Source organism: Chinchilla lanigera, unplaced genomic scaffold (genome assembly GCF_000276665.1).
Source record: "Chinchilla lanigera isolate Chin_1 unplaced genomic scaffold, ChiLan1.0 scaffold00055, whole genome shotgun sequence".
NCBI classification, from domain to species: domain Eukaryota; kingdom Metazoa; phylum Chordata; class Mammalia; order Rodentia; family Chinchillidae; genus Chinchilla; species Chinchilla lanigera.
In genome coordinates, this window is record NW_004955456.1 from 5,386,115 (window position 1) to 5,398,371 (window position 12,257).

Sequence of the window (12,257 nt, forward strand, 5' to 3'; positions counted from 1 at the left end):
CCCTCACAACGGGGAAACGAGAACACTACATCCCTTGGCTAGCTGGCCACAGCAGGTCATGAAGCTACAGTGCTGAGTCACAGCTGTGTCCTTATGGTTGATAGAAGCCAGGAGAGTGGGCAGCTCCGTCCACTTCGGAGGGGCACAGCGTCCCTCTCCGTGTCCCACACGGAGTCACTCAGACACACTCCCCTGGGACGCTGGCAAGTCTGCTCTATCACACAGGCTCTAACCCTGGAGGCCCGTGGCCCACCAGCGTGGCCTGGAATTCTCTGACCACCTGTCCCCACCAGTGTCACCTGTCACCCTGTGGTGGAATCAGGGGAAATGGAGGAGTCCTGAGATTAGCACTGTGCATTTGAACTTGCAGGAGAAGGGAACAGGAGTGGTCAGCATCTCATTATTGCAGATAGCTGTCAAGTACAGATTGCTAGGCGGCGAAACCAGGCCCAAGATAGTCAGATTGGAGATAAAGTGACCAGGACTATGGTGGATGAGCTGATCAAACCAGGGCCCAAGGTGCAAACAGGATGGCTAGGCCTGCACATCCCCAGAGATAAATATCAGTCCCAAGCTGTTCTGCAGCTGGCCTCCTCTAGCCTAGCAGCTTGACCATGTAGAAACAATGTAACAAACACCCAGAAACAATGTAACAAATACCTAGGAACAATGTAACAAACATGCCCAAACAATGGAAAGCGCCACAGAAACAATGTGACAAACATGTAGATTAAGACCAGAACACTTTGCCCCTCCTTCTAACCCCTTCCAGAAACGCCTTTGTTCCACCCCCCCATACCCTCTTGTTGTATATCCCATGCCTTGGTTACTTTTTTCTCGCTGCTGGGACAAAATACCTGATGCCCAAAATTAAGGAAGGAAAGGTTTATTTCGCTTATAGTTTGTGGAAGTTTTAATCCGTACTTGGCACATTATAAGGCAGAGTGGCACGTGGCAGAGGGCTGCATCTCAGGATGGCAGCCACAGCTAAGCAACAACTAACTTACACGGGGCGGAATGGGGGAGGAATGCCCCAAGCACTCTTTTCCTGTCCCTTACATATGCAAACTATCCACTCCGGGTGCAGGTCTCACACCCATATTCAAACTCTAATAGCCTGCCCCAGGGCCGCAGGAGGCTTGGGGGGGACACACAGACATAAACCATAACACCCTGTATTTCTATTAGATCAGTGTTAGCTAAGTGACTGTTCTTGGCATCCTACAGGTTGACTATAATTTGACGCAAGGTGACCTGTGATGTTGATACTATGATGATCTATGTGACAGGGGTGATATCAGAAACTCCAAACATGACATTAGGGAAATATTACACTCCCAACCTATTAGATTTCTGATACACAAAATCTGCATTCTCTAAAAAAAGAAAAATCAAGGAATGAATTCTAGGAACAAGAGAGGTTAAGAGTTGAAATATTAAATGTTGACATCTTATACTCTGGGTCACTAACTTAAGCAATAAACTGACCATTGTTACCCACCTATTATCTTGGTTTGAAATTTTATTTTTTCTCTCTTTAAAATAAAATTTTGAAAAAAGAGTAGGAAATATTTATTGAGAGGGAGAGACATACTCCTGAGAGGCAGCAGGGGACCCAAATGGGTTGCCTGAAGATTCCACTTTTTAGGGGGGCTTTATACAGCGATACCCATGTGGGTACTGTGGAGGACCACCTAGGTGACTCTCTTTGAAAGAGGAGCAATTTCCTCCATTTTGGCTGAGCCTGACCTTATTTCCATGTATTGATATTCCAGTTTGTAGCAAGATTACGAGAGGCTATAAATAAGCAGATTTCTCACAACGTTGTGGCTAAAATGCTCATTTACAGAGCTGGCTACTTTCCTTATCCCTTCAGTTGGCTTTAAGCAATGCATATCAGTCCAGCCAGCCGAGGTGCTGGTGGTAGTCTTTGTAGACAGCAGGCATGTTTCCCCGGACCCTCGTGGTTCCGAGTGAGGAGTGAGCCCATGTGAGGCAGGATGTGTGAGCCAATGCTCCACGCTGTCAGCTGGGATCGAGCCTCTGGATAGAGACTATGACTTCCTTACGCATCATTACACGTCACAGCTGAAGCACAGACCCCAGAACATTAGATACTACCTCAAACTGTTGTGCAGATTACTCTTCCTGCATATCCTCCTCTCTGCATATGACAGAGGTGATTTCAGGCCTCCTACCTAGCCCAGCTCACGGCACTCACCTACTTCCTGGCACTCTCAGTCACTCAACCTCAAGCCACTCCTTCTTCAAAAATGAATAAAATCTGGGGTTGACCCTGGGTATAGGCCTTTGTTCTGGATGACCATCATTGTGGCTGGACTTAGTTATTTTGTTTGTTTGTCTTTTTGAGACAGGGTCTCACTATGCAGTTCAGGCTGGCTTTGAGCTCACTTTGTAGCCCAGGCTGGCCTCAAACTCACAAGGATCCTCCTGCCTCAGCCTCCCAAGTGCTGGGATTACAGGCGTGCTCCACCGTGCCCAGCTTGTGGCTAGACTTAGGACCCCTTGGCTCCCCATAACTACAAATATGCCTTAGTGTCTTTATTCTCACCATGGGTTGCACTGGAAGTGGTAGATTGGAAGTAACTCACTAGAATTCCAATAACTTTTCATGGGATCCCAAATATAAACTCCCTAGGCTGTGATGAGGACTGGGAAAGGTTCTCTATAGGTAGTAGGTTAAATAACCCTTAGTTATTGCAGGCTCATCAGGCCCGGCATCTCCCAAGCGAGTGCACAGCGAAGCAAAGTCTTAAATAAATGAGACAATGGAAGTGATTTCAGGGCTCCAGGAGGGACTAACTCTCTTACAGCTGCAGTATTCTCTGAGTTTAGCCAAAGACTTCACTGAGTGGCCCGTATTTATTTGGTTTACAAACGAAGGGGGAGGAAACTCAAGAAAAGGCAGGAATCTGGGCAGGACTTTTTCAAGTAATATATTATGTTAATTTAGGAGAACTGTGTTACCTCCAGGAAGGCCTTCATAGCAAGAGTGAGACGCCTGCAGCTGCAGTCTCCTGGTAGTTAACTGGGGTTGGAGCCAGACATCCTCAGCTGTGGCCTTATCTTGTCCTCTGAGGTGAGCTTCACAGGCCTCAGGGTGACCAGCGACTCACAGAGGTTCACTTACTATGAGTCCACTGCCCATCCCCAGACAAAGTGCCTAAACTTCAGACAACTCACAAGTGAACACGGAAAGCCAATTGGTTAATATTTAATCCAGCTCAGAGCCACTTTGTAGTGGTCTCCAGCACACAGGTACAATGTGTGTTACAGCTATGATTAGCCAATGAGGACACAGATATTATCACTTAGGTAATGGTGATCCAGTGGAGAAATAAGTCATGTACCAAGGGTGCATGGAAAGAGCAAAGAACTTCTTCTAGCAAATGATGGGTCCAGAACCTTGGTCCCCCTTTGGGGTGACTAGTCCCTGTCTAGGCTTCAGTAGGCCCAGTGTCTGTCCTTGGAGGAGATCTGCAAGCCTGGTCATTTCATCTTTAGCGTGAGGCCTAGTCTCCAGCCACAGCTGAGATGCGTTTCACCTTCATCATGACTGTCTTGAGGGCTTGCCCTATCTGACTGCCTATGTTTCTACCTAGCTTAGCTGTCTAAAATACTGCCTCCTCTGAAGAGGTTTCCCTAACTGCCCCGAGGGCGTAAGGGGAATGACCATTCTGGCTTCTTCAGGCTGAAAGGGGTTGTAGCTGTGATTGGCAGTTACACTTTCCAGAGGGTCTATCTAACTACCCTTGAGAAGACAAGGGCACATCTGAAATCCCAGCACTTGGGAGGCTGAGGCAGGAGGATCACTGTGAGTTTGAGGCCAGACTGGACTACACAATGAGTTCGAGGCCAGTCTGAACTACTCAGGAAGACCTTGTCTCAAAAAGCCAGAAAAATAAAAATAAATAAAAGGCCTTCTATAGACATCAGGTGTCTTTGTTTTTGGTTGGCATATAGCTTGTAAGTCTGAAGGAGACCAGGTCAAAGAAACAGTTAAGTATATATGGGCCACACAATAAGATCAGCAAGACTATTATGGATATAACCACTGATATCAAAATATCAAATGGCTCTTTTTTAACATGTAACGGTGGAACATCTTCTGGTACTTAAGAATACATTCCACAAAATAAGAGACTTTGACACTCAGTTTCTCATTCCTGAAATACAAGAGAAAATTAGGCATCCCCTTTTTTTGTTTGTTTGTTTGTTTTTTCCGATACCAGGAATTGAACTCATGACCTTGCACTTGCCAGGTAGGTGCTGTGCAGCTGAGCTAAATCCCCAGCCCTAGGCATCCCTTTAATTTTTACTTGAATTCTTATACTCTTGGAGCATCCCTTGAGTTCATTCCACTCTAGAGCAGGTGGGAGCCATCCGGGCAGAGACCAGAAGATAAAATTCCACCAGCCTCTCCACCCTCATACTGGTGCATAATTTTATATCTTTTGGGAACTCAAATTTTATTCCAGCAGCTGCTTTTTACAAGCACAAGATAGAATTGATCTCAGCTGTAACAACTATGTTTAAAGAAGGAAGCATTGCTTAGCATCAAACCACTGTTTTCTAGGGTTTTTTAAAAGAGAGTGAGGCACACAGATCACAAAGCAGCACGTTTTATCCTTGAAAGGGATCACCTTTAGAGATAGACAGAAGCACAGTTGATTGGAGGAACTTTGCCCTGGGCCCTAGATCAGAGAAGTCTCCAAGATACTTGTGTTATCTATCTAATCACCTAGGCAACCCTCTTAGCAGCGAGACAAAGCTGCACATCGTTTAAAGTCCATTTTACTCTTTAAGGATCTGAAGCTCACAGGTTAAGCTTATATTTGTCACCTAGCAACCATGATTTATAAATCAGTAAAGGCACATCTATCAGTTTTGGCTAAAAACTCTAGTTTGCTCTCAGAATACGTAAAGCATGAATATAAATTGCTTTTCCTGATAGCTGCTTTTTGGAGAAAGGCAAACAGATGTTGCGAGTTACCCCAGCTTAGGCTCCTGGAGGGAAGCAAAGTCTCTAATCAAGGAGTTTTAAAGTTATCTCCTGGACAGTTGGAGAGAAACTGGGGTTTCTAACTTATAAGTAGAGAGAGGAAAGTCCAGACCTGTAGCTCAACTCTTAACAGGGGCTTGAGAAAGGGCTCTCACAGCGTCATGTCAGGTCACTCAGAAAGAATCACTGACACTCACGGAAGGGTTACCTTTCACCTCACTGAAGGAGTGCCTGTAGATATGACAGGTAGGTGGAGGTTCTCTGCTGATTACACACCCGGGGATGAAGGGAGCTTGCTTCCACGGAGGGACCTTTGGGCTCCTGCTGAAGAACTACCCCAGACATGACCCCTCTTGGCCCTTCAGTTTTCTCTGGTTCCACACAATCAGAGATCTGTCTCCAGAAAGGAATCCTGTTACCTGTCTGGTCAACATTCCATTGGCCATTGGTGTCAGTGGGAACAGGGATTCACCAGGGGTACCGGTGAAACTTGTCTTCTGCTTTGAGAGTGGCTGCTGGCCTAAAGGCAATTACTAGCTGGCAGAGTAAACACTGTTTGGTTTATTGTTCTATAAAGGACAGAGAAAAGCCTGAGCTAAAGATGGATGAGATTTCATAAAGACCCATTTTACAGAATTTTACATCCAAATCCACTGGATGGTGCTCTAACATAATGTCTCCTTAACACTGTCTAAAATAAGATTAAAAACCACAGCAGTCACAAGTCAAACAGGTCAAGCAACTGTAAACACAACATATATAAAACAGGAATATAAGACCTTATCCACAAAAGTAAAACACTCCTTTAAAGAAACATTAGTCATCCTAACAAAAGGATCTAAGCTAAACGCACAAAGCATTTTACGAAAGCCACAAATAGTGCAAAGAATGACAATTATGATTACATAATATAATTCAGTCATCAAGAAATAAAAGCAAACTCTTACCTCTTGTTAACTATTTCTTATCTCACTGGAGCCTCCAAGTATGTTACAGGAAAGGTATTTAAAACTTCAAATGTGGTATAAGGGAAATAGTACAACTCCCAACTCTTAGATGTCTGATACGCTGAGCTCATGTACTCGAAAAATCAAAGAATGAATTCTAGGAACAACAGAGGTTAAGTGTAGCAAATATTTATTGAGAGATAGAACGTTCCTCTCAGAAGGGCCTGCATAGGTTGCCTGAGGACCCCATTTTTTTAGGGAAGTTTTATAAAGCAATACACACATGGGTACACCATGGGTTACAGCTATGATTAACCAATAAGGATGCCGGTATAGTCACTTAGGTAATACTGATCCAACGGAGAAACAAAGTCATGTACCAAGGGTGCATGGAAAGAACAAAGACTTTTTCTAGGAACTGATAGGTCCAGACATTTTTTTTCTTTTTCCTCCTTTTTTGTTTTCCTTTGCAGTACTGATGATTGAGCCTAGGACCTTTGCACTGAGCTACATTCCCAGACCTATTTATTTATTGACTGATTGATTGATTGATTGATTGATTTATATTTTGAGGCATGGTCTTGCTAAGTCCTACCTTTGTCTAGACTTAGCTCAAACTTGCAGTCCTCCTGACTCAGCCTCTCAGAATGCTGGGATTACAGCATATATACGCCTACATGACTATTTTTTCATTTTAAGTAGACTCTTTAGAACAGCTGTAAGCCCACAGCAAAGTTGAACAGAAAGCACAGGAAGTCCACACGCATCCCCAGCGCCGCCTCCAGATAAATACACAGCCTCTCCTATGTCGGCATCTGGGCCAGAGTGGTAAACTCCTCACAGAGGATGAGCCTACCTGACACATCATCATTGCTCAGATGTCACAGTCCATCCTGGGTGTTGCACATCCTACAAGTTTGGACAAGTTGGATCGTGTATCCACAACTGTAGAAAGGTAGAGAATCAGGTCCCCTCTCTGTTTACTCTGATCCCCTAATCCCTGGGCCTCAGAGATTATTTTTTTAAAGAGAAGAACAACCAACAGCACAGAATTTCAAAGCAAGATAAGAAGAGATTAACAATGGTTAATATACTGCATATTGTTATCTTCAGAGTAGTTGCTCAGATTACAAGATATAGGCATGCAAAATTGATCAAACTGTATAAGCACAAACTGTTTCTTTCAGTGAACTGAAACAAATCAGCAATATAACTATCTTTTGTATATATTTTTCTTCTTTTCCCTTCTTTCTTTTCTCCTTTCACCCATCCCCGTTGTTCTTTCTTTTTAACCTGTTTCCTTCCCTTTTACAATATCTATTATAGATTTTGGGTCTTATTTACCTTTTCAGTTTCTTACACTAGGGAGACAATATGATGTTAACCCATGGAAGTTTGATTTATTTCACTTATGAGTATGGTTCCCAGTTGCATCCATTTACCTACAGAAGCCTTGAGTTTATCTTTCTTTATAGTTAATACTCCATTACATAGAAATACATCTTAATCCATTCCTCCATTGATGGGCATTTGGGTTGTTTCCAAGATTTAGCTATGACAAATTGTGCTTTTACAAACATGGGTGCACATATATCCGTGTGGTATGATGTGTTTAATTCTTTTGGGAAAATACCCAGAGGGGGAATAGCTGGGTCAAATGGGACCTCTAATCCTAGTTCTTTGAGGTATCTCCATACTGATTTCCACCAATCAGTCTGTGTTTCCTAGCAGGTCATGTAGTCAAAGGGACACAGAATACTGTCCTTCACATTGGCCTCTTTTGCTTAGGACTCTGAATATAAGGTTCCTTCATGGTCATCCATGGCTTGATAGTTCATTTTCTTTTTCATTTCTTTATACTATTCCATTGTTTAGATATGCCACAGTTTATTTATCCATTCACCTACTGAAGGACACCTTGGTCACTTCTGAGTTTTGGTAAGGATGCGTAAAGCTGCTGTAAACCCCCACATGCAGGTTTTCGAGTGGATATAAATTTTCGGCTGCGTTGGGTAAACACCAAGAAACACAGCTGTTAGACTGTGTGATAACTACGTTTAGAAGGAAGCGCTGAAGCACCTTCCATTATGCCCTTCTGCCAGCAGTGAAGGAAGCACCTGTTGCTCCACACCTGTTGCCATCGGTACGCTGGGCTTTGCTTGGTGTTGGCAGGTAGCATTTGACTGTATCTCACTGTTGTTTCAATTCACCTCTCTCTGACGACGTATAATGTGATCTTTTCATATCTGTACCTCCCCTCTGAACATCTCCTGTGCTGAGGAATCTATGAAGGCCATTTTTATATTGGATTGTTTACTTTCTTCTGTTGAATTTTAAAATCTTTTCATGTATTTTGGACATCACTCCTTTCTTCAACTTTTCTTTTGGAAATATTTCCTCCTACTTTGTAGCTTGTCTTTTCATGCTCCTGAGAATGTCTTTAACGGAGCAGAAGCGTGTGATTTCTGTGAAGCTCAGCTGATCAATTCTATCTCTCATGGATCACGTCTTTGAGTTGGGCCTAAAATGTCATCACCAAACTCAAGATTCCCTGGATTTTCTTCTGTCTGATCTTCAGGGAGTGGTGTAGTTTTACATTTTATGGTGATCCTTTTTAGAGTAAATTGTTGTGAATAAATGCTTGTGTCAATTTTTTTTTTTTTTTTTTGCTCGTCAATGTTGATTATTCCAGCACAATTGTTAGAAAGACCATTTCCTCTTCTTTTCGGCATCGATTGTCTGTATTTACATGCATCCGTTTCCGGGCACTCTATCATACCGCATTGACTGTTCTATTTTCATTTACCAATAACACAAAGTCACACTGGCTGCAGCATCACAGTCAGTCTCAGAGTTGGGCAGTGTGAGTCCCTCATAGAAAGCCCTTCTAGAACTCATTGAGGTCCAGAAAAATCCACACTTGTAATCCCATGGCAAAGTCATTGGAATTCTAGTGCGTTAATTCCAATCTTCCACTTCCAGTGCAACCCATGGTGAGAATAAAGACAGTAAGGCATATTTGCAGTTGTGGGGAGCCAAGGGGTCCTCAGCCCAGCTACAATGATGGCTAACCGGAACAAAGCCCTCAACCCAGGGTGTGGCCTGGGTTTTTTTAATTCTGGAAGAGGGCAGTGGCTCAGGGAGGAGGGACTATGAGAAAGGTGGGAAGTAGGTGAGTGCTGTAAGCTGGGCTAGGAAGGAGGCCCAAAATCACCTCTGCAAATGCAGAGGGAGAAAAAGAGAGATGCAGAAAGAGTAATCTGCATAACACTATTCAAGGCAGTATCTAGTTTTGTGGGGTCGGTGCTTCCATTCTGATGTGTCATTTTTTACACCATGAGGAGTCATAGCCTCTTATCTTGAGGTTCCGTCCCAGCCCACAGAGTGGCTACCCAGGGCCTCACTCACACATATTACTTAAGAGCTGTAGGCGGGGCCTCACTGCCCTGTCATCTTGCTGTAAAGACCACACATCAGCACCCTGGCTGGACCCACTTGCATTGTTAAAGCCAACCGAGGGGATAAGGAAAAGTCCTAGCCAGCTCTGCACACATCCATACACGGAATCAGGGCTAGGTTTAGCCAAAATGGAGACAATCATTCTTTCAAGGAGAGTCATCCAGATCATCCCCCACAGGCCCCCTCCCTCTGGTTTTCTCCTTTCATTTCATTTGCCTGTTCAGAACCATTTGTCTCAGCCAGGCAAGGTGGCACACACCTATAATCCCAGCCCTTGGGAGGCTGAGGCAGGAGGATTACTGTGTGTTCAAGGCCAGCCTGAACTGTGTAGCAAAACTCTGTCTCAAAAGCACATACCCAAACCACATTGAAGATATCAATATGTAACACAACAAGCATTGTTCATTTCCTACCACTTTATCTGCAACTCTGTATTGTTTGTATGTTCTTTTGCTATTTTGTAAATGGTTGTCTGTTTGTTAATGTATTATCCTTCTTTTATTTTTAAAATAAATTTTTAGAAAAGTACATCCCCCCAAAAAACAACCAAACAAACAAACAGAACTATTTATCTCTCATTAGTCACTTTGTCAATATCCACAAAACTTGCTGGGATACTGAGATTGCACTGGATCTATAGATCAAATTAAGAAAAGCTGGCATCGTGACCCTATTTTCTATAACATTTCTTCTCTATGAACATGGAATATCTGTCTTTCCATTTCTTTAGTTCTAGTTCGGTTTCTTTCATCAAAGTATTGTAGTTTTCCTCATATGGCCCTGTACATATTTTGTTAGACTTATACCTCAGTATTTCATTTTTAGGCGGCCATTGTAGATGGTCTCATGGTTAAATTCTAAATCCTACTTGTTCATTTTTTAGTATATAGGAAAGTATTTTAGCTTTGTATTCTGCAACCTTATTAGTTTGGAATGTATACAAACACATTATATATTAGCTTTATATTAGCTTTGTATTTTTGTGTATTAGCGTTGTGTTCTGCAACCTTGCTACAGTTGTTCACTAGTTCTAAGAGCTTTGTTTCTCTGTCAATTGATTTTCTACATAGATCATCATGTGCCCTGGGGATGATGATAGTTTTACTTCTTCTTTCCTATCGATTTTAATTCCGTATACTGGGTAGCTCACAGACACCCATAGTTTATTTCTTCAGTTCTAAGGTGTAGAAAGTTCCAGGCACAGGTCCTGGTTCGTAGGTGGAGCCTCCTGGCCGAGTTCTCCTGTGCTGGGAGAAATGAGCAGGCTCCGGGGCTGGGGATTTAGCTTGGCGGCAAAAGCGCCTGCCTGGCAAGCGCAAGGTCGGGAGTTCGGTTCCCGGTACCGGAGAAAAACCAAAAAAAAAAAAAAAAAAAGAAATGAGCAGGCTCCTTGGGTGCTCTCTCTCTCTCTCTCTGACTCTCTCTGTCTTTTTGAGACAGGTTCTCACTGTACAGTTCAGGCTGGCATTGAACTCACCATGTAGCCAGGCTGCCCTGGAAATCACAGGGATCCTCCTGCCTCAGCCTAGTGCCATACATGGACTCAGCTTCCATAGATGGATCCTGGGTGACTGACGGACATTCCCACGTCACACTTCCCAGTCTCCTTACCTTTTATTTCTTATCCTATTCCATCAGTTAGGACTCCCACACACTGCTGAAAAGCGGTGATAAAAGCAGACTGGTACAGGGGAAAGGAACTCCCAAACTGCGAGATATCTGGGATGAGTTCATGTTCTCTAAAATTGAAAAATGAATTTTAGGAACAACAGAGCTTACGAGCAGAGTGTATTTGTTGAGGATACAAAAGCTTCTGTCAGAGGGAGACAGAAGGGGGCCCGAGTGGGCTGCCCAGGACCCTGCCTTTTCTAGGGATTTTGTAGAGCAAATCCACGAGGTGTGGCAGGTCTGAGGTAGAGAAAAATGGGAACTCACAAGGTGGACAAAACTATGGTCAGCCAGTAAGATTACAAGCAGGATTGCTCAAGTAAAATTGATTAAACTGGGACCAAATGGGGAGGCGAGTCACGTAGCAAGCGGGCATGAATACAGAACAGAGGTCTCCGGCAGGGGGCGGGGTAATGGTTCTTCCTGGCTTTTTCAAGGCGATTGATACCTGTTCAGAATATCAATCCCTGAGGTCCATCCCTAGGGAGGTATGTGGGTGCCTTTGTTTCATCTTTTGTCTTGAGGTCTGGCCCACGGCAGACAGTTGCAAGGTATCTTGTCTCCATACCGGCTCCTTCAAGGGCCCTGCCCTGTCTGCTGCCTGTAATATTTCTAGCTCAGCTGCCTACAACAGGGAAACCTTGCGTCGCCCCCACCTTAGCAGGGGACCTTCGATTCTCATCACTGGATATTACGTCGGCTTGAAAAGAAAACATTTTCGGTTCAGTACCCTTCTCTTCTTGTAATGTCTATGTCCAGTTTCTGCATTAGGCCTCTGGAGTAAGCTGGGAGTCACTCCCCCTGCTTCCGCCTCCGAAAGCAATCCTGGAACTGGCGTTTCTCCCTAAGCGCCCCGGGGAAGTCACTGGTGGGACCTATGGCGCTTTTCCATGCTTTTCAGTACAGTGAGGACGAGCTTTGAAGACCCGGGAACGGAGTGCCGGGGAGCAGAGAACTCACCCCGCTCCGCACAGCTGCTTTTTTTTGGTACCGGGAATCAAACTCATGCACAGCTGCTTCTGCTGTGCCCTGGGTTTGCTTTCTTTCCTGTTGGCATTAGGGCTCCCTTGGGCTCGGCTGAGCGTCTCCCCTCGAACGCACTCCCGCAGCTCCCCTCTCTGCCAGCGCCGCTGCTGCCCTGCTCCCCACACAGCCTCTGG